Raw genomic sequence first — 22,322 nt, forward strand, 5'->3', positions numbered from 1 at the left:
TGTGCACTCGATAGATTGACCTCATTGTCTACCGAGTTTCCTAGTTTTCCGACTGCTGCATGGCTGCTATCTCAGAAGTTTTTATCTTAGGTCTTACAGGTCGGGTAGGGCAGTCTTTTATGAAATGTCCAGATTTCCCACAGTACATGCACTGGTTTAATTTCCTACGTTTCTCCCTCTCATCTTTGGAAAGAGGCCCTCTCACAGTCCCTATTTGCATAGGTTCTACTGGGTCTAATCTAGCCGCAGAGGGTTCTGTTTTCGAGATTCCTCTTTTCTTAAAAACCATCATCTTGAAATCTGACTTGCCTTTTTCCCCCTTTCTCTCAGAAATTCTATGATTAAGTTTTACAACTAGATCGATAAAATCCTCACAATCGGTGGGTGGGTCTAAGATTTGTGTAATCATATCCTTCAAGTCATCACGCAAACCACGATAGAACAAAGAAATTCTCTTTTCTTCAGGCCACTCTGCTTCTATGACGAGTCTATTAAAGGTTGAAATATAATGTAAAAGATCTGAAGAGCCCTGTTTCAAATTAAGTAGTTCGTGATCAGCTGTCTGAACGAATACATGTTTAGCAAATAATTTTTTCATGGCTCTTTTAAACCGTGTCAAATCATTTAGGAGCGGATCATTTCTCTCCACATATGGTACGGACCATAAAGCGGCATCACCTCCTAAATAAGATAAAATGAAAGCCACTTTGGAAGAATCATCAGGAAAGGCCGTGGGTTTTGCCACAAAATGCAATTGACATTGATTCAAAAATATTGTAAATTTATTACAGTCTCCATAGAATCTCTCTGGAGGTGCTAAAGGTACTGAAATTGGGGTAACAACCTGAATCTGAGTGCTAGACGAAGGGTCAGACATTGTGTTCCCCCATACAAGGTTTGCATGGTTGGCTGAAAAACCGGAGGTTTTTATATAGGATTTTTTATCTGAGGAGAAAGTCCAAGTTGAGGGACTAGGAGCCTGTAATCTACCCTGAATTGCAGTTACGTCTCTTCTTAATTCTGCATTTTCGGATCTGATCTCCATTAACACTACAGCTATCTCCTGCAGAGTTACCTGCGAAGTTTCATCCATGGCGTCTAGGCAAAACTTTTTCCGTGGGCTTAGTCTTCTGTCAGATTGATCAAAGCACTCTTACCTGTGCTCTCTCTATCCCTTACCTGTAAGGCGCTATGGACCAAACTCCCAGAACCCTACCTTACAACCTGTGGTCTCTTTCTGTACACTAGGGTGATGGATAAGGCTTAGGGAGAGAGGCCGGAATCTGACGCTATTATGTTCTTGTAGTCGACCTGCGAAGCAACAAGAAAATCCTTAGACCTTGTCCTTTCTTATTCTTTCTTAGACCTTTCTTTACTTGGTTCTGCGTTTAATATAAACTCCTACCTGCGATCTACTAGACTTGGCTTCGCCGTTGCGGGCCCCCTGGGTGAAGGTTGCGTGGGGGGTGCACATGGGCGGTGCCTGCCGCTTTGTGCATGCAAATGCACAGCTTTCGTTTTTTACATTGCGGCGGGTGCTGCTTCAAGCAGCACCCGCCGCAATGTAAAACATACAGGATGTGACCGCCAGGGTGGCGGTCACATCCTAATTGCCATGGAGGGACCGCCGCTGCCCATGCGGACGGTCCCTCCTACTCAGGGGTGGCGGACGGACGCAAGTTCGTCCGCCATCCTAATCGGCCCCACTGTCTTTTATTTTTCTAGTTTGTTGGACATGTACCATTGACAGATATAGTTGCTCTTCACCACACTCATAAAGATATTCACTCACCCAAACAATTGGTATACCATGTAGTCTTAACCTCATATACCTACTAAATCAACTATTTACACATCTTATGACAGTCACACACGTCCCACCCAACCACACACACATTCATTCACTATCCCATACAAATACTCACTTAACTAATTAATAACTAATGTAGACTTTCACATTGCTAGTAACCAACGTATGTAGTAGTTTACACAACAAGAGATAGAGTGATACAGGTATTCACACAGTTTAATCACTATCCCATATATTTAGTGGGACACTTTAAATTCGTCACTTAGACAGTGAATCACATTGCTACTAAATCCTCCATTCAGATACTTATACACCCATTCAGTCTTCAAGGCAGATTGCTATATATATATAATACTTATTTAAATATCGAAGCAAACCACATTCACTGGATGATGTCATCAGTGATGTCATCAGTGATGTCATTTGAGATGTCATCAGAGATGTCACTGACCATGTCATGAATGATGTAATATGTGACATCATCAGCAGTGAATTGCGGGCGCGCGACTTATAATTAGTACAACTATAACGGGGGAATTGCAATGGTTTTATATGAGTGAAATGTCTAGCTAACTATAACACCCCTAAAACCTATGGTTTTTTCAGTGAATTTCTAAGGTTTTTTAAATGCTAATTCCTAACTATAACTTGTCTGAAACCTATGGTTTTTTCAGTGAATATATATATATATACATATATATTATGTATATACATATACAATGCATTTGGTGGGAGAGAGCCCCCTCATCCCTGAACTTACCTTAAATGTGTTGTATAGGCATACATTGTAAAAGCATATGTGTTCTAAGAACATGCATGTTAAAGGTACAACAAAGTAAAAACCTCGGTGTAAAGGCTGTTTTCATTTCCAAACTGTGCTGTCTGCACTTCATACATTAACTCATATTAACTCATATGTTTTCTGAGTTAATGTGTGCCGCTTGCTCTAGCAAAAGATATAGCAGCTCTACAGTCATTTGCAACAGTTTGACTGATATTACTGCTCCATCACAACCAAAGTTATACCACAAGAAGGTCTGTTGCAGCAGTGGTTTTGCCATGAGGGTGGGGGGAGCGTCACCCTCCCCCCGGCTTCCAGCCATGGTTGAAAAGATAAAATAGCTATGAAATGATTTAATTGCCATTTTAGTTTTTTACCAATTTGTACGCCGCACCCTGCCTGAACCAAAAGACATGCAGATTGGCAGCATGCAGGACAGGAGCAGTGGTTGGCTGGATGCTGCAAAGTGCGCATGCCAATTTGGCTGGGGGTCTTGCTACAACCAGCCTGAAATGAACACTTTGCAGCTCTCCAACCTGTGCTATTTTAGACAGTTGGGTGGAGAGCAAGCACAGGCCTCCAGCCAGCCTGCTCCACCAATTCCTGGTGCTCCTCTCATGCTGGTTAATACCAGGAGACCAGCGACTGAATTGGTATGGGGAGCTCCAAAGCAGACTGTAGTTTTAAAACACCAAGGTGGGTGTGCTGCGGTGGGTAAGTACCTTTTATTTAAATTGTATTTTTTGTAATGTTAGTGAAGTTTTATTTTGGGGTTTTTGTGGTAGGGTTTGGTTTATTATGGGCTTTTGGATGGAGGGAGTATTTTAGTTTTGGCTTTTGGAAGGAGGGGTGTTTTATTAAGGGATTTTGGAGGGACGCTGTGTTTTGGTTTTTAAGAAGTGGTGGGGCACTTCACTCACCCCATCACTTTCTAAGGTTACCAGCCACCCCTGGTCTGTTGTCAAATTTCTGGTACAGCCCCTGGATAAGGGCTCCAGCCACCTAAGATGCCCACTTTTACCTAGTGCTACAACCCTCAAATGGGTTCACATGCTTCTCCATGGTGTTAAGCTCTGACAAGACACCATACATAGGTAGAGGTGGCATGCTTGCATGTCTGAGTCATGGCCTGAATATAGTCTCTTGCTGATCACCCAAATGTTGTCCCTGCACACACATAGAGTTTACAAGTCCACTGAGGACTGCTATGTTACTCCAGGGTGACCAATTCCAAGGGGTCCATAGTGAAAGCTCCAGGAGACCTGTGGGCATGCCCCTGCACTTGGGTTGCAACCAGGAACTCAAAGTGTTTTCTGTGCCCAAGGCAGAAAATGACATGCCTGATGAGGAATGCAGTGCTTCTTCAAGTGGAACCTAGTTAGAGTACCAGTAGACCCACAGGTCCTTCCAAAGCAAGTATGTTGGGCCTGGACTCCACCAACATAATTGGAGCATCCTTCAGTTTCCAGGATATAGTTTCACAAAGCCTGTCAAAGAATCTCTTAATCTTCTGGGCTTCAAGCTCTGAAATGATACAGTTCATGATCCTGGAGGCCTAAATGCACATTAGCAGCCGCATTTACATGTCTGGATGAATAAACCATTCATGTTTAAGTTCACATTGCTCCTTAAATCAATTATGGTTCATGTGATCACTCAATCTGGTATAGGTACTTATGTATTTATTTAATTATTAAATATTATGCAGTCTATTTATCAAAAGCACTGTTACAATTAAAAGACAGTAAAAATTTGATTGTATGGAAACAGATAAAAACATTATGAACACGAAACAGAATAAAACACAAAATCAAACTGTACATGTGGAGAGGTTACGCTAAGTAAATGATTGTTGAGATGATTTTTAAATGCAACTAATGATGTTGAAAGGCAAATGCACATCAAAAGTTCATGCCATGGTTTTGGACCTAGCAAAACAAAGGGCATAATCTGGGAGGCAACAAAAGAAAGAAAGACAATGACAAATGAGAAGACCTGAAATTTTGTTTAACATTATTTTTTACAGGTTTGTAAAGACGGAGTAAGTCAACAAGGTAAGGAGCAGCAAGTCCTTTTATATATTTAAGCACAATACACAATTGGTGAAATTGAAAATGTTAGGAGATAGGCTTAGGCAACCAATGCAGATGACATAGAGTGTAATAATGACAATTCTTAGGACCAAAAAAATATGTATTTAGTAATTTGTAATTGCACATATACCTTACTACCTTTGATAAGGTGTTGACGCTCCTTTTGCTGGGTAGCACACGTTTCCAAAACTCAAGGTTAGTGGTTATTTTAGTGGTTGTAGGTATTACTCTAGTACTTAGGATACAATTCCATGCATTTGCTCCTTGTGTCTTTGTGGTGGATTACATTAGTAGGGGTTAGGTGTGATCACTAGTGGGGGTTTGTGAGTTTGTGCAGATGGAAGGTGGAATTAGTAGATAAGCTAGAGGAGATTATGTATTATTAGATTCGGGGTATGGCCTGCAAAGGACAGGTTGAGATCTTTAAGAGAATGTGTGGGCAGTTTTCTTAAATGCAAAAGATGTAGATTAACAGTTAGAATAGGCTGTACTCAAGGATAGGAGGCATGCAGAGGATATATAGTAAGAAGAGGGTCCTTCAAAGAAAAAGATCAATGCATTAGCAGTTTTATGGAAAAGAGCAAAGTGTGCTAGTTGCATCACTATAGAAAAGTAGGATATTATTGACTTGCAGAGTGTGCATACTGATGAAACTATGAAGCATTACAAGCAAACTAACATCAGAATTATGGAAAAATCGAAGGGATATCTTGAATTCCTAAAAATATAAAGTGTGATACCTGGGCATTCCCAAATTGCACATTGTACTAGCTGGAGAATTATGGAATACTGAAAGGTGTGCTAATTGGAGCACAAGACAGCGTTAATGTTATTTGAAACAATGGGAAGCGCTGGGTCTATTGTTTCTCATTTATTTTTTTCAATTTACAATTCCTACCTCTACTGTGAGCCGAGACTTGCTAACAGAACTCTGTAACGAGTGTCTTCTCTTCTATAATGATGTGTTTGGGTTTCCCAGAGCAGTTCCTGCTAGTGTATGTCTGGCCTAGTTGACTTTTATCTGAGGGCAATATAATTCCTGATGCCAAAGCAGCGCTCGATAAAGTAACAAAAACAATTGATGAATTTGAAAAAATTGAACGCAACAAAAAGACTAACAAAATCCAAAAAGATATAACTAACTTTGACCAGTCTCGATATCATCCTTACCTGGCTGATGAATTCTTTTCCCAACCAAGGCAGCAATACAGTGAATACTACCCCACATGGGGAAGGTTTAAACGAAATACTGCAATTTCATTTTCTGATTCCTCAGCTAGTTCCACTGACGAGGCTGACTCTAACACAAATGCCCGCCCGGGTTCCTCAAACATGAACTATGTACCTTTTTTACAACAGCGAGGACGCGGGAGGGGCAGAGGGAGGACACGGCCCCTGCAACAACCACAAACGCCACCACAACAGTGGAACTCCCAAGCAGGCGAGAGACAAACACGACGGAAATTTTATCAGTGGGGTCCCCCACAATAGATAACATGGGTTCTAATTTGTCTGACGTTATCCCTATCTTTAACTTGTCTAAACATCTATTGTCTTCAGCTGAGATCTCTCTTTTGACCAAGGGACTCAGTTTTGTACCAACTGAGAAAACATGTCTATTCGACATCCAGTTGGAACTTCTGCAATTTTTTCGTAAACTGCGTTTGAAGGCCTTTTTTCTCAAAGAGACCATCGACCCTACCACCAATTTTTCAGGATTGCGTCCTCCATCCTTGTTTAGTCCTCCCACTGGTCGAATGCCGGTTGAACTTTTGGCATTTGAATCACTGGTCCTAAAAGAAATCTCAGCTTTATACATGGATTTTGAATACATCCCCTACAATATCTCTCTTTTAGAGCGCAAGGCTCTACTCACCCTTAAACAAAATCAAGAAGTAATTATAAAACCAGCGGATAAGGGTGGGGGGATAGTTGTACAATCTATGGACAACTATAAAACTGAGGTAAAACGACAGCTCACCAACACTAATCATTCATTGACTTTAAGATCTAACCCTTTAGCGGAAATTCAAAGCTCTATTGACAATGTAACCTCTATTGCAAAAAACTCTGGATATCTGAGTGATAAAGAATACGCCTATTTGAATTTTAAATCTCCAAGGACTCCTGTCCTGTATACACTGCCTAAAGTGCACAAAGACCTTAACAACCCTCCAGGCCGGCCCGTTGTCTCTGGATGTGGGTCGGTCCTGGAGCCTCTTTGAAATACATTGATGTGTTTATCAAGGAGTTTGCTACCAGTACTCGTAGTTATGTACGGGACAGTGCATACATTATCTCTCAACTTGAATCCATGCAATTCAGTCCTGATACGGAGTTGTTGGTGTGCTTGGATTTAGAATCCTTGTACACCAACATTCCCCAAAATGAAGGTATCGAGGTGATGAGGAAAGTTTTGAATACCCGACCAGCACCAGTTGCTGTGCCTACTGACTTTATTGTCGAGTTGCTGACTATTTCTTTGACTCGCAATTATTTTGAATTTGATGAACATTATTATTTACAGGTGAAGGGCACCTCTATGGGTGCTTCTTATGCCCCTAATTTTGCTATACTTTTTGTGGACGATTTTGAAAACAGATTTATTTATGATTTGACTGTTAACCCTTACTTTGACTGTATACGTCATTGGCGAAGATACATTGATGACATTTTTTTCATTTGGACTGGGACTGAGACCGATTTATCTTTGTTTTTGGACTGGTTGAATCTTTGCTCACCTGACCTTAAGTTCACCTCTACTTGCAGTAATTCAAATGTAGATTTTCTTGATTTAACCATTTCTCCACATGATGGTAAATTATCGACAAAATTGTTCACAAAGCCTACCGCCCGAAATACTCTGTTGGAGTATTCCAGTAATCATCCAAGGGGAATGAGGGACGGTTTGCCCTTTGGACAATTTTTACGCATTCGGCGAAATTGTTTTCATAAGGAAGACTATTTTAAAGAGGCGGAAATTCTGTCGACAAAGCTGAGACAGCGCGGTTATCCTCGTAAGTTAGTCAAACGATCCATGAAGCGAGCATCGTACAATCACCAGGAGTTCCTCTTAACACCTAAAAAGAAAAAAGCCATCAACCGTATTCCCTGTGTCACAACCTTTGGAACTCAGAGCAATAAAGTCGCATCAATCATTAAAAAACATTGGCCTTTGATAGTCGCGACAGGTATCACACATGAGTTACCCCTGTTCTCATATAAAAGAGGAAAAAACCTCCGAGATCACCTTGTGAGAGCCGCTCTCCCTAAGCCTGTCTAACCCTAGTTTAACGTCTCTTTGGGGACTAGACAAACTTGTTGGTCACTATATATGTGGAGGCTGCCAAATGTGTGATTCCAGTTTAAATACCAAACAATTTACACATGGCAATATTGTACATAATCTCAAGGATCATTCCAATTGTAACACTCAAAATGTTATATATGCGATTTGGTGTCCTTGTGATTTAATTTATATTGGACAAACAACCCAAAAAATTAAGTCACGCTTGACCCAACATAAAAGCCGGATTCGCTGCCAGACTGAAAATGCGCCACTAGTATCACACTATCTGGAATTCAAACATGCTCCGTCTGATTTTCGCTGGCAGGTCATTGAGGTTGTGCATGTCCCCAAAAGGGGTGGCAGCATTGCAGGGATTCTAAATAAAGCTGAATGCCGCTGGATGTTCCGCTGTAACAGTATACAGTCTGGTTTGAACTCCATGGAAGAGTGTCATTCCTTGACTTTTGGGTGAATACAAAAATTTGGGTCTGCATTATGTTCACTCCTGTATGATCGTGAGTAATATTAATGCAAATGTATGCTTTTCTGTTTTCCTGCCCTGTATAGAGATTTATGTTAATGCTGGACACATTGTTGAGATTTTATCTCTGATTGTATTATAATGTGGAAATGTCATTCTCTGCTTGACGTTTTTATGGTACTGAATTGTTATTAATTTGTAATTGGACTCTTTTGCAAGAAATAATAATTCTTTATTCACATTAAATACGTTTGTTTGCTAAAATACTGGTATCTTTTATTCAAAACTTCACTGGACCTATGGGTTTTCTTACTTTCAAAGTTTTGGTACTTTTCCAACATGGCGGGCACTTTTTTGTCCTTCTGCTTTCTACTTGTTGTCACAGTCGGGTTCCGAAATAGGTGAATACCGAACATAAATCTGTGAGTCCCGCACTGGCTTCTAAATCATGCCGTATGTGCCCCGGTTCATCTTTTGAAATATGATCGGTTTTTCACTAAAACATAATCGTTACACACCAGTCAAATATGGCAGCCATGACTGGTGGAGTCCTTTGACTATGTTTAGCAACGAGCCCTTTATAAACCGGCGTGTTAGTGTGCACTGCTCACTGTCTGATATTACCGTGGCAGTGGCGATTTAAAGGTAAGAGTATCGTGGATTTAATTCTCTGTAACTAATTATGATAAGACCGACTATTCTCCTTTTTAATTTTCCTTTAATTTACGGTGAACTTGCCTGGCTAGTAATTAATGTATAACTCTGCATGTGCAAAGAGACGTAGCGAATCTGAAACTAGGACCCTAATGAAACTGTAAATATTCGTGGGTTCACTCTGATCCTTTATATAAAGGGGAGCCGTTTTTTGTGCTTTCCCTGTGATGTATCTCCTATGTGACGGGGAGCCCTTCCCCGTTGCGGTAATGATTTTTAAAGCTAACTTGGGCTAGCACCGGTTTATTTTTTAGATCATCTCCTGGATAGCCTGTATGTAGTTTGTATTTGTGGATTGAACTGCTGGTTTGATCGAGGCTAGCAAGTCCCATGAGCTTATGATAATGTACGATGTATGCGCATATAAACTAATTTAAATGAAATTCCCCTTCCTTTTTCTTTCTCAGACCGACTGCCGGATGCCAAATTGATTTATGCATCCAGGACGGATGATTTAGTTTCGGCTCCATTAGAAATATATCTGTTCAAACGCACAGAATAGATTTAACTCCTGTGTGAATTGATACACTTTTTAAGTAAGTGGCCCTTGATCAGTATATCATATACCACGTTTTAGATTAGGGCTGACAATCTCATTGAGTTTCTCTTTTTTCAGTCATTCAATATTGGAATCCATTGTGAGCATGTAATGAACTACTGTGGCTGCTCTGTTCTGGTTGTAAATACAGGTGAATATTTTTAGGTAATTCTTGCACAAATTGGTGGTGGTAGCTATCTACACTGGATATGGTCGTACTATTTCCTTTCTTGTGTTGATGTAAAGTTCACGATTGGAGCTAAGTTTCCAACTCTTTCAACTTTTTGCTACTTTTTTCTCCTTCACCCCCTTTTTTCTTTCCCCCACCCCCTCTTCCCCCCCCTCCTTTTTTCTCTCTTTTTACTTTTTCTCTCTTTCCCCCCCCCCCCCCTTTTTCTTTCTTTCAAGGGAGTCCAAATAAATGCCATTGTATTTATGTTTTCAGATTCTTGACGCTCTTCCAACTGTTTTGTCCTGATGATGACCGCAATTTTTACCTATGCTCGAAACGCCGTCGACGAATATGTGGCATATGAATTGTAGAGGGCACATAATCTTTGTATATGTTGCATCCCTTCTTTTATAACACAATTATTGTTTGCCACTTGTTTGGTTTCTTGTATATGTTTTACATTTGAAAACCAGCAATTATGTGTTGAGCGCACTATTTATAATAAATTTTTGATATTTTTCTAATTTACTTGTTGATAATTTTTGATCCACATTCTCCTCCTTGACTCCTTTGTGCTTCCTCCCTCTCCCTTTTTCTCTCCCCCTTTCTTCTCAAAGTTCCTTTTTGTTGTCTTAATTGATTTTGTTTGAATTGTGATTTGTTAATCGCCTGAACTGTTGTTTGGAATATTTAATTACTGCCCCTGGTTCAGGTTGGTGGGTTGCCTCTGTTGATATTTTGTGGCCTAGTTGACTGGCGCTGTCTCGAGCGGACTCTAAGGGGTAATTTGATATTAAGATATAGCCCTTCATAAGGCAATAGGAAAGTGCAGCCCACACTGTTGCAGTTGGATCAGTTATGGAATTGTGGAGCTCAATATTTTTGTCCATAATTCAAAGGTAATGTTGTGCAGCTTACAAAGCTACAATACCCTTGGCGCAGAAGGATAAACGTAGTTTACTTCTTAATTTGAAATTAAGAAACCATGGCTCTAACAACTGGATTTGGTGGCATCCTGCTTGCTAGTATCATGCTGGTTCCATCACTGGGCACTCTTGGTTTTTTTTTTTCACAGTCTATGCTGAGTTTTGGAATTAGCAGTGGCGGCTCCTCCGCTAAGGTAGAGGATCATTTCCCCACTGCTTTTTAGCAGTGTAAATAAAATTAAAATAAAATGATTATAACTTAATGTAGTTATCATTATATTTGTTCCTGCTGCTACAGCTTTGCGGGTGGGTAAGACTGCTCTGATGAGCAGGGGGAGGAGTGGAGGGCACTCTGTAAGTGTGCATGAATGTTTGGCCAGCCGTCTTGGGCCGGTAAAACATTCATGCACACTTTGCATGTTCACCACCCACGCGCCATTGCAGCCTGGGTGGAGAGCATGCCCAGGCCCTGTGTGAGCTCCAAACCATGGCACTCAGACCAATCACCACACTGCATTGCAGTGTTGTGATTAGCTCAGAGGAGCCTGGGCGTGCTTGGTGTTCTGGCCGGAGTGGAGGGACGATCAAGGGGAGGCTTGGCGTGGAGGTACGTTTTTCTTTTTTTTTCTTTACCTTCCCCTGCCCCCTCACCCCCCAACTCCGATCTGTTCCAGCCGCCACTGTAAATGAGTCAGTTTCTCTTGAAAACCTGGGGAAGGCCTGCCTAATAAATCAACAACAGAACCTTTGCTGCAGTCTTCCTTGGATTTTCATACTGTTGACAAGTAAAGACGCTTTGGGTATCGCAAAAGGTATAAGGCTACCTGAGATCAATCTCGATTTCCTATCTAGCTGGTACTAAGAACTACAAAGTGAGAAATCTTCAAAAGCCTTCTAGCATTTATACTAAATTTACTATTGGGGTTTTGTTGTTCATTTGTGTCATTGGGGTAGGTTTTTGGTATTATTGCTGCTGCTGGAAGCATTTGAATCCTTTCAAGAGGTTCCTTGGATTGTATTGTAATTCCATTTATACAGCGCTTACTACCTCTCACGAGGCATCAAAGCGCTTTTTTGGCGAGTAGCACCCTACTCCAGAACCCATAAAGGATTAGTGGTGAATTAGTATAGTGAAAATTTGAAACTAATTTGAGTGGTGGATATGTTAGTCAGTTATTTGGATTGAGAAGGATAGTGGAGGGATAGAAGAGGGATAATGATCTGTCTGCAGATCTGGACAAAACTGGTATGCATATTTTTAAGCCAATTTCCCTTGAAGAATCACGCCAGGCAATTCTGGCTATGAAATCGGGTTCCCCTTGTGATCCTTGCCCCCCATTATTATTACACACTCTAATTGGTATTGTGAACCCTAATATAAACAACATAATAAATTCCTCTCTTTCCACTGCTAAGATTCCAGCAGATTGGAAACTTGCAGCTGTAAAGCCTCTTCAAAAGAAACAAATTCCGGACCCTACTACCATGTCTAATTTGCGCCCCATTCCCTCTTACCAAGTCTGTGTAAGCTGACAGAAAAGTTTGTAAATAAGCAACTCACAACATATTTGGAGAAATCAAATTTGCTTCATCCAACCAATCTGGTTTTAGAACCCAGCACTCTACAGAATCTGCACTACTGCTTACGGGTCAAACCCTCAAAGCCGCTATGGACCACGGCAAAAGTGCTATATTGGTATTATAAGACCTGTCGGCGGCCTTCGACACGGTCTTACATGCCATCCTTTTAGACCGCCTTGTATCCTTTGGCCTCACAGGCATCGTGCTGGCATGGAAAAAAAATCCTGCAGGATCGAAAGCAAGTGATTACACTTGGTCAATATGAGTCCCTCCTCTCAGGGGTACCGCAGGGATGGAGTTTCAGACCATCTCTCTTTAATGCCTACATGGCTCCATTGATTAGGCTGATATCGTCCTTCAATATTGATACCATCTCATATCCGGATGATATGCAGCTTATCTTGGTACTAGAGAATAACACCACACAAGCAGAAGAAAATCCCTGCAAATGCCTTACTGCAAATTTCAGTTGCATGAATGCAAACCACCTTAAGTGTAATGCTGAAAGAACAGAACACTTTTTTTCACCCAAATGTTGGTGGCCAGCCAATAACACCCCTCCTCCAAACACAGTAAACGTGGTAAGGAATTTTGGAATTACATTTGACACCACTCTGTTATTTAAACAGCAATCGCTGGCTGTTGCTGGAACTTGTTTCTTAATTATAAAAACTTTAAAGAGATTCTTTGATCTGATTCCCTTTTCAGCAAGGCAAACAGTAGCCATAGCCCTTATTACATTGAGGCTCGACTACTGTAATAGTCTCTATGCAGGGATCAATAAGTCAGTCTTGCAAAGGTTACAAATGGTCCAGCATGCTGCAGTACAATTTGTACTGAGGTGGCCACCTATCTGTATCAGCGGCTTTAAACACACTTCATTGGCTGCCAATTCACAAACGCGTTCTTTTTAAGGTCCTCCTCATCACTTTTAAGGCCTTCCACTCAGTGGGCCCTCAATATCTTCACTCACGCTTTAAGTGATACGTTCCATCCCTTCCTTTAAGATCATCAAAGGCCAATCTGCTAAAAATATCTGCTGTCAGACTGGCAACGAAGGGAGGAAAGTCACTTACAGTGTTGGGCTCAAAGGCATGGAACAAACTTCCTCCACTGCTTCGACAGATCACCTCCGAGTCCCATCTCAGGAAAACCCTAAAAACTTAGATTTTCACCGCATCTGACTCTCGTTGCAAATCTCTGATCTAATGGTCCCTCTCTCTCTGTCAGCAGCAAATCAGGTTTCTGAATTTCCATCTCTGGTCTCCTTTTCAGCGCCACGATGCTCCTGGGAGTGACAGTTTGCGCTATACAAATGGACCATTACATTACATTAGTGAAAAAGGTTTGTATTTATATAGCGCTTGCTATCCCTGATTAGGTGATGAAGTGCTTTTTCTGTGCGTAGCATGCTACTCTGGAACAAAGATGACAAATGTTTCCAATTAAATGTGTTCCAAGATCCTGTACACAGGGAGAGGTAGAATGTGGGTGTATCAAAAACGTTCCCATTATAGACAATGTGCATAAGCCTTTTAAAGTATTTTTGTTCAAGCTGGATAAAAGCACGTAATTTACACTCAAGTGATGAAAAACGAGGCCCTGCCATCCCATCCAAATTGGACTATCAACAATTGGTTTCTGATGGGGCTGGGAGACCTTCCATGCATTCTTTATGCATCTGTCATCACACCCTACCGGCCTTTGGATATCAAAGCTGCCATGCCTCTCTTCACTGACAGTGAAGATAGCAGTAACCCAATTTATCCATTTAGTGTGTGGATTCCAAAACTGGGCACAATGATGAACCATTGTCAATGAGGAATGCCCAAGAGGTGAACAAATAAATGCTTAAAAAAAGTTCTTTACGGCAGTAGTTCAGAATGTTACTAAGAGCAGCACTACGATATCCAATTTTACCTCTCTCCCCCATGCAGCATTCCTTCTTAACCTTGCCACTGTACTCTCCTTGTCTACATAATATCAGGTTAGCCAATGAGGAGCCAAGATCCTTTCCTGTTTGCGACCTCTATGACTGCACTTTGCAGGCAATACTGCACCTCAGCACTCCTCACCTAGCTGCTTACCATTTAAATTCAACTTTGTTCTACACTAATTTTTCTCAATATTATCCTCAATTATCACCTTCGAGCCACTCTACAACATACCTCCTACTATAAATCATGAAAAGTGTTCACTAAGGCACCACCTTTTTTCTCAACATTTATGAATAAACAATTGCCTAGAAACATTTGAAAGCAGTGCCACCTATCACCCACTTCAAAACAACTTTCAGACACATCCATCTGAGCCGAGATAAAACAACTACAGAAAAACTGCATCAAACATAAAGAGTTCATTTCTAGATATGAAATGATGTTCTACAGTGAAGAACTATGCTACTGTGTGATCTCAGTTTGGCATCTTAGGCCACATAGAGCAAGAAGCCCTTCAACCAACGGGATAGGCATTGATGTTCTTTGCCGCACCTGTTAGCTCTGTCCATCATTTCAGCCAGAGGACAGGCAGTGGCAATAATATGGTGTTATTCTGCATTTCTTGCCTCTCTGGCCAAACATTCCCTTAGTAAACTATTTCTTTAACCTTTAAAGCAGCAGAAGTATGAGGTTAAGAAGGCACTCCTCATGGAGCAGATAGCAAAGCTGCTACAGTCTCCATATAATCAGGTATGAAACACCTTACAGCGGAATGTATGAATAATGTTACATACCTCGGGGCAGATTTATGAGGCTCTTGCGCCTCCTTGCGCCGCAATTGCGTCACGTAATGTGACGCAACGGCGGCGCAAACAATGCGCCCTATTGACAACGTGACGCATCTAGGAGATGCGTCACGTTGGAAACCCCTGCGCCATAAGGAGGCGTTCCTGCGCAGGGGGGGGACGCCTCCTAAAAGTGGCTGAGTGAAATCTATGAGATTTCACTCAGTCACTTTCTACGTCAATTCCCTACGCCTGCTTGAAGCAGGCGTAAGGGTGACGCAGCATGCATAGAATAGGTGGCTCCTGTGCATTGCAGGAGTCATGTCGCACTTGGGACATGACTCCTGCAATGCGCCGCACGTACGCCGAGAGATGCGTCACGCATCCTCACTGCCTTGCACCATGGTGCGCCGCATCATAAATGCGGCGCACCATGGGTGGCGGAGCAGTGGCGCACTGTGGCGCATGTTAACTGGCCCATCCCTGGGGATGCGCCAGTTAACATAAATCTGCCCGCAAGTAAGCATGTAGAGCTGTAGATTCACATGCCCCGTATACTCCCCGCCATCCATCACTGGGTCCGGATGCCCGCAAGCCGCCCCTCCCCGAAGGAGTCCCTCCCAGCCACTGGGCACTGTTTGTACATTCAATGTTCTTTGTTGACCTTTAAAATCTACTGTATGGAAAAGAGCAAGTGTAAATTGGTCTTGCATCCTACCAATATTTTTACAAAGGTGCCGGACTATTGTGCAATAATAGTCCCTTCCAAAGCATCATTGGGTAGAACATATTTCTCCATTTCATACCCCTTGAAAGTATTTTTTGTATTCTAATTTATTTTGACCTATGAAAATAAACAGTTGTCATCTAAATTTATTATAAGGTCCATGGGGAGAACCCTTCACCCCTCTACGTTTTGGCAAATGTTGCTGCCGGAATATGCTTAAAATGTATCATTTACAACTAAGGCGATCATCATAAGTAGCATGAAAGAGGTTGCAATATTTACTGCGCCCGATAAAATCCACCACGATATGGATTAGAATTCACCAGATGCAATAAACAGCATCTAATAAAAGATTTGGTGAAATCAAACGTTTGTTTTGGTACTTATCATACCTAAATACTCATGGTCCAATAATGATTGTGTTTTTTTTCACCTGTTATATTCCTGCTGATTTGACCAGCCAAAATGATGCAAACTTTATTAGACCCAGTATTGATGGGTGTGATACATTCATATAAATTGCAATCCCAATCCGTAAGCAAGCAGCAGTTTGCATAAGGAGCGGAATTATCAGACCAATCATAAAAATGAAGGCCTAAATGTCTAAAAGGTTTGTAGCAGTAAGATCCCCAATTGTCAGTTTTAAACCGTATTTAATCCCAAATGTTGGCGTAAATGTTACTAGCCTAATGTACTGCAAAATGCGCCATTTGTCACTAATATCCTAAAAATCTACAGGAGAGAAAAGCCAGCTACCCTGCAGCATATTCATGTTCTTTAAAATTTGCTATTATTTTTTAGCTATTTCTTTAGAAGAATCCCCATGTTTTGTAAATTGGTCCTTAAATACATTCAAATTGTGGTTATGATCACTGGATAAAATTAGGCTTTCAATTTGCAATGTACCCGTAAACTTCGCCCCTGACATCCCACCGAAATACTGTTGGGTACACATTTCAGTGCCTTAGTCACACATAATTAATGTATTACCATACTAATCCATTGTTCAGATGCTGCTACCGTATAGACTGACACACAAATGTTGCTCAGTCCTCACAGAAGGTTGGGGAACATTGCTCTAGGTCATTAGTTAAATAATATTTGAGTTCAGCAAACAAGTTAAATATGCCACAGTTTCACATTTAAAAAAAAAGGATTGATCAAATTAATTATGTCAAAGAATGGACTTAGATTTAAATAAAATGCTTGATCAAGATAAGGATTTTACCACTACCTATCTCTGGTAGGATTTTGTATTTATTTGCAGAGTTTTATATAGCGGGAACTTGACCCGAATCCGAATCGGGTATCAGAGCGCTTTACATAGCACCAGTTACATTACATGAGGACACACATTCATTTTTGTTAGGCACGGGGAGATTATGTGATTTGCCCAGAATCACTGGAGGTTTAGCGTCATTACCGAGACTCGAACCCAGTTCCACAGGTCCATTGTCGAGCGCCCTAGCCCTTAGGCTTATATTGTCAAAACTGCCCTTTTTGTTTCAGCAATACCAATTTATGTTCCAGATTCCCAGATTGGTAATTTTATCTGCCAGAATACCATTGTCAGAATTGCTAGGAAAAACATATATAATGATAGAACACTTAGACACACGGGGGCTTATTTACAAGCCTCTTGCGCCACTTTTGCGTCACTTTTACCATATTAAAAATAACGCAAAAGTGGCGCAAGGGCCTTGTAAATCTGCCCCACAGACTTTAAACAATAAACCTTGGCTGCTTACTTGAATAATATTCCATTTTCATAAGCCCCCTAAAAATGCGATAATATCAATTTCTCTTGTCAGAACACATTTTAAAATACACCAAAGGCTTTACTAGCTAAATCTATTAGCTAAAATATATAAAAAATAAAACAAAAAAAAGTTGTGCAGGATTTAGCTCATTTGGTGGGACTTTCAGAAGCATTTAAAGCATTCAAAATTCAGCTGTTACCGCACTTTGGAATAATGGGAAATTCCCTTTACTGTAAGGCTCAGAAAGATAGAGATTTCTAAATCACATACGTTCACTGACAACAGATGGTGAAGAAATATGAGTCGTTGAGGTGTTGCTCTCTTCCAGCATAAACCAAAAAGACAAATTCCCTAATCACTAACTAAGTGTACATTTTCCCCTCTACCTATACAAGCCAGCAATAATAGCATAAGATTGTGCAATCCCCAGCAAACTTAACAATTGGCCAACCGGTTTTGAATTTCTTAAATCTTATTTGTCTATCTGTATGGTGCATATCTTTCACAACCAGGGGATCATAACAAATTTCAAAAAGACCATTCTGAGAGAAGGTAAGCTGGAGACGTATGATTAGCTAAGGAACGTTTTTGGGTTTGCTTCAACCCAGATAACATGTATTCACTACTAGTTCCACTTTTGCTTTCTTAAAGACATCTCGAACAAATACATGAATAAAAAGACATAGCGCTTAGCAGCTTGGCACTTAGAAATATACAACGGCAATTGGTGTTCTCAAGAACATTTCGTAAAGCGCTTGAAAGCCTTGGTGCTAGATCCACATTGCTCATCACAGTCTGCAGTTGCTTTGGCCTTCATTGTATCAATACTTCAACCACCAAGGTGGCACTTCATTTCAAGGTTCCCAACCAAGGATTCTTCAGAGATGTCCTTTACTTCAATCTGCACTCTCAATTTAAGGCTTGAACACCAGAGACCATGCCTATGTTCGGAGGCCAGGGGATTGTGATTTCACATGGCTTAACACCGGGGACACACTCAAGCCCTTCCAACTAGCCAGCAACAGCAAGCCTTGACATGCAAGGACTAATTTGACATTAGGAAAGGTACTGTTCAAAGACGAGATACTGATGGGAGAGTTGTTGAAATAAGTGTCACTCAATCAAGATCCTTCAGGAGTAGTGGGCAGGGAACTAGAATAGAACCTACCATTCCATTCACCGTACAAATGCAAACTGATTGGATTTGCACTGCACATTCTGACATAGTCCAACTGTACCAGTTTTAATAAGTAATTGAAGAACCTAGTTGCAGTAATTAGTTAGTTTACCAATTGAATTTCATATTCTTGTTCTTTGATTTAATGTATGGTATTTTGTTATGTGCTGATGAAAATGTATCCTATCGTGTAAAATAACACCACCGGACAATGGATTATTGGGTTCTGAAATATGTTGCATTGAGTTTGGATTATCCACTTCACACACCCTATCTGAGTAAGCCTTGGACTGCTAGTCTTCGCCACCATGAGTGCCAAGCACTATAGGGGTGTATTTGGTTCTTAGTTCAGAGTTCCTTAGTAACGTAAAGCCACAGGCCTGTTGCAGGGATTCTGCACATATACAGAACTACGCGCAAGAAACCAGGACCTCGGTGTGTAGTGGTGTGCCAACAGCCCACCTTAGTGTCCGGAACCCCAATCCGACTAGCTATAGTGTCTCATTCGTTCTCCGTACTACTGTGAAGCTACCAATGATTAGACATCCTAGAACATGTAACTCCGACTCTCTCAGTATTCGTGGGAGCCAGAACACTCTTTCGCCAACTCACTCATACTTGTCCACAACGTAAGTAATCAGAGACACAGTATATTTTAAAATGTTTATTTTAACTAACGTGCGCTATAATGCAGTACAAGAACCAATTCTAGCAGTATTATGCATAAACACAATATAGTGAGCATAGTTACAATTCCATAAAATATGAACAGGGATACCATTTTATAAAGCTAGTTGAAAAAAGGCCTACTGTGCCTTGTCACCCTCCCCGTGCTAGGAACTAGTTTATAATAATTATAGAAGACCTCTGGGCTTTGTCAGGGGGACCCCATCCCTCCAGATTTAGATGCAAAAATGTACATCTCTGGAGAAACAGAGCTCTTCCTTTCTGAAAGGTTTTCTTCGAGTGTCTAACATGCCTCCCAAGCCATATTAAAAAGCACTTGATTTTCAGTAGTACAGTTGTAGTGGTATTATGTCTAACATTCATGGGACTGACCAAAGCATATTAACAGAACACATAGTTTTTTGACCTTGAACACTCTGGGCAGACGAAGACCAAAGTGTACAGTATGAAACGTGACGGTTCCCATGTGAGCAAGCAGTAGCAGAGGTTTGGTTAAAACAAAGTCATGTAGAAAGGTGTGCAAAAGCGGCATCATTGCAGCCAAACTTCTACTAACTTAAGCTAACTTAGCAATGTACCCAATGATTCCCATATCCTCACTATACCCTCCCCTGTTAAGTCCATTGCATGTAGTTATAGGACGAACACAGAGTTCATGTAGTATGAACAGAGTTTAAAAGCATCTATGCATTATTTTATGCGGAGGGAGGGAATAAGAAAAAAAGCTGGAAAAAATAGAATGAATAAAGGCCGGTATCACACTAAACACTCTGGGCAGACCAAGACCAAAGTGTACAATATGAAACATGAAAGGCAGACGGTACCCATGTGAGCAAGCAGAAGCAGAGGTTTCATTAAAACAAAGTCATGTAGAAACGTGTGCAAAAGCGGCATCATTGCAGCCAAGCTTATACTAACTTAAGCTAACTTAGCAATGTACCCGATGATTCCCATATCCTCACTATACCCTCCCCTGTTAAGTCCATTGCATGTAGTCATAGGACAAACACAGAGTTCATGTAGTATGAACAGAGTTTAAAAGCCTCTATGCGTTATTTTATGGGGAGCGAGGGAATAAGAAAAAAAGCTGGAAAAAATAGAATGAATAAAGGCCGGTATCACACTAAATATAGTCTGAAAAGAAGTCCCAAGCCCAGAACCAAGTAATTTAATAAAATTAACCAGGCCATGTGTATCAGACACATTGAAGATACGGTGAATTAATTCATTGAAATGGAGTGGGAGATTGGTATTTAAAAGGGCCTGAAGTTCAGAATTAGTGCTCGCTATCTGCAGTCTCACATGCAGCAGTGAGCGGGACTTTCTGCTGAAAAAATTGCGATTTTATTCTGCTCAACTTATTGAAGTCTGCTTTCAAAGTTGGGATGCAAGGCCAAATCGAGGCTTTGAGCCTCCCCTGCGGAGGTGAGAAAAACACTTTTTTACAGCAAACTATGTGTTCTGAAACTGTTACAATATATGGTATGCCAGCCAGCAAACCACAACATTCTTCATTATTCAACAGGAGATAGCTACCATTAGCAAGCAGTGTGAAAGTGCAGGGGCGTGATTTGCGGCGATCCAGCATGGCCGCCTGTTAGAGCTTCTCCGTGACTCCCTCCCTACGCCACCAATCCTTCACACTAATCCGACCCTCCGGTGACAGATTCATAAACCGGAGGAGTAGTGGTGCTCAATACAGTTTGCCCGGGATTAAACGGACGTCTGGGGCCGAAGTTGTGGTGACCAGCGCTTGAGGCCTCCTGATCGCGCAAGCCGGGGCCTTGCGTAGTGCTTATACTGCCGCAGGCGAGACTCCCCTCCGAAACCACGGGGACCGAAAATCACTGGAATTAAATTTGCTGGTACCGCGCACAAACCCTGGATCTTAAAGCCCTGCACAACTGCGCTCCTTCCTGAAACGCAGACCCTGCGCACCGGTACTGACTTGATAGGGCCCAAACGCTGTGCGCGGGATGGAATTCTCAGACGCGCCATCACCAAATGCAGCGAGATGACCCAGGAAGGCCTGAGGCCGTGAGTTGAGAACAATTGCTCTAGGACTGCCGCAATCTTTTTATTCCCGAAGCTGGGGGCTCCATCTCTCCCACCCCTCTTCCCTCCTGCTCATTCACCTGCGCTGCTGCTGCTGGCCCTTCGCTGTATGCGGCTCCACCAGCTCTTGTGGCCCCACACTCTCAAACACTTCTAATGGGCATCTATCACACCGCAGAGTCGGCCCTGGGGTGAGGGGGCCCCTAGCATCCACAGATAGCGCTTGAAACAGCACAGGGGCCGGAAAAAGTGGCAATCATGCTGTCTCCAACCCAGACGCCCCTCCACAGGCTGCTCCTAATCGTGTAAAACGCTCACGCTCCGGCAAAGTAGGCCTGAACCCAGCGGACCTAACATTCTGTGCACCGTTGGACTGGGGTGTTGACACGATCCTCATCACGTCTGGTGCAAAGGGTGTGAAGTCAACCCAGCAGAGCAGGCTGGACCGCTACACCTGTCCAAAAGCGGATTTGCCCGAGCGGAGGGTAGCTGGTGACAAGCAACAGGGAGGAGTGGAACAAGACCCTGCAGGTCCCATGGTGAAGGACTTAATGGAAGCAATTAATGGAGTGCGCACCTCCATGGAACAACGAATGGACACTCGCTCCTCAGAAATGACACTGATCAAGCTGACCTTACCAAATAGAAGGAAAAAGTCAAGAAGCCAGAACTCAGCGCCACCAGCCTTGTGGAAGATACCTCGCATCTACAAACAGAAATTCTGGAGCTCCAGACATTCCGTAAGTTTGCAGAAGACAAGCTGGATGATTATGAGGGATGCACAAGGCGCAACAACATCCGCATTCTAG

The 22,322-nt window shown here is 41.8% G+C and overlaps 1 long non-coding RNA gene across 1 annotated transcript; it reads left to right on the forward strand.

Annotated features, from left to right (window-relative positions):
• The first annotated feature begins 8,998 nt into the window (after positions 1–8,998).
• LOC144767511 (uncharacterized) lies at positions 8,999–10,393 on the forward strand. The gene is made up of 4 exons (XR_013598237.1): positions 8,999–9,099; positions 9,576–9,704; positions 9,785–9,857; positions 10,152–10,393. It is a non-coding gene; the product is annotated as an uncharacterized LOC144767511 (long non-coding RNA).
• The last annotated feature ends 11,929 nt before the right edge of the window (positions 10,394–22,322 follow it).

The sequence above is a fragment of the Lissotriton helveticus genome, chromosome 7 (genome assembly GCF_964261635.1).
Source record: "Lissotriton helveticus chromosome 7, aLisHel1.1, whole genome shotgun sequence".
Classification (NCBI taxonomy): domain Eukaryota; kingdom Metazoa; phylum Chordata; class Amphibia; order Caudata; family Salamandridae; genus Lissotriton; species Lissotriton helveticus.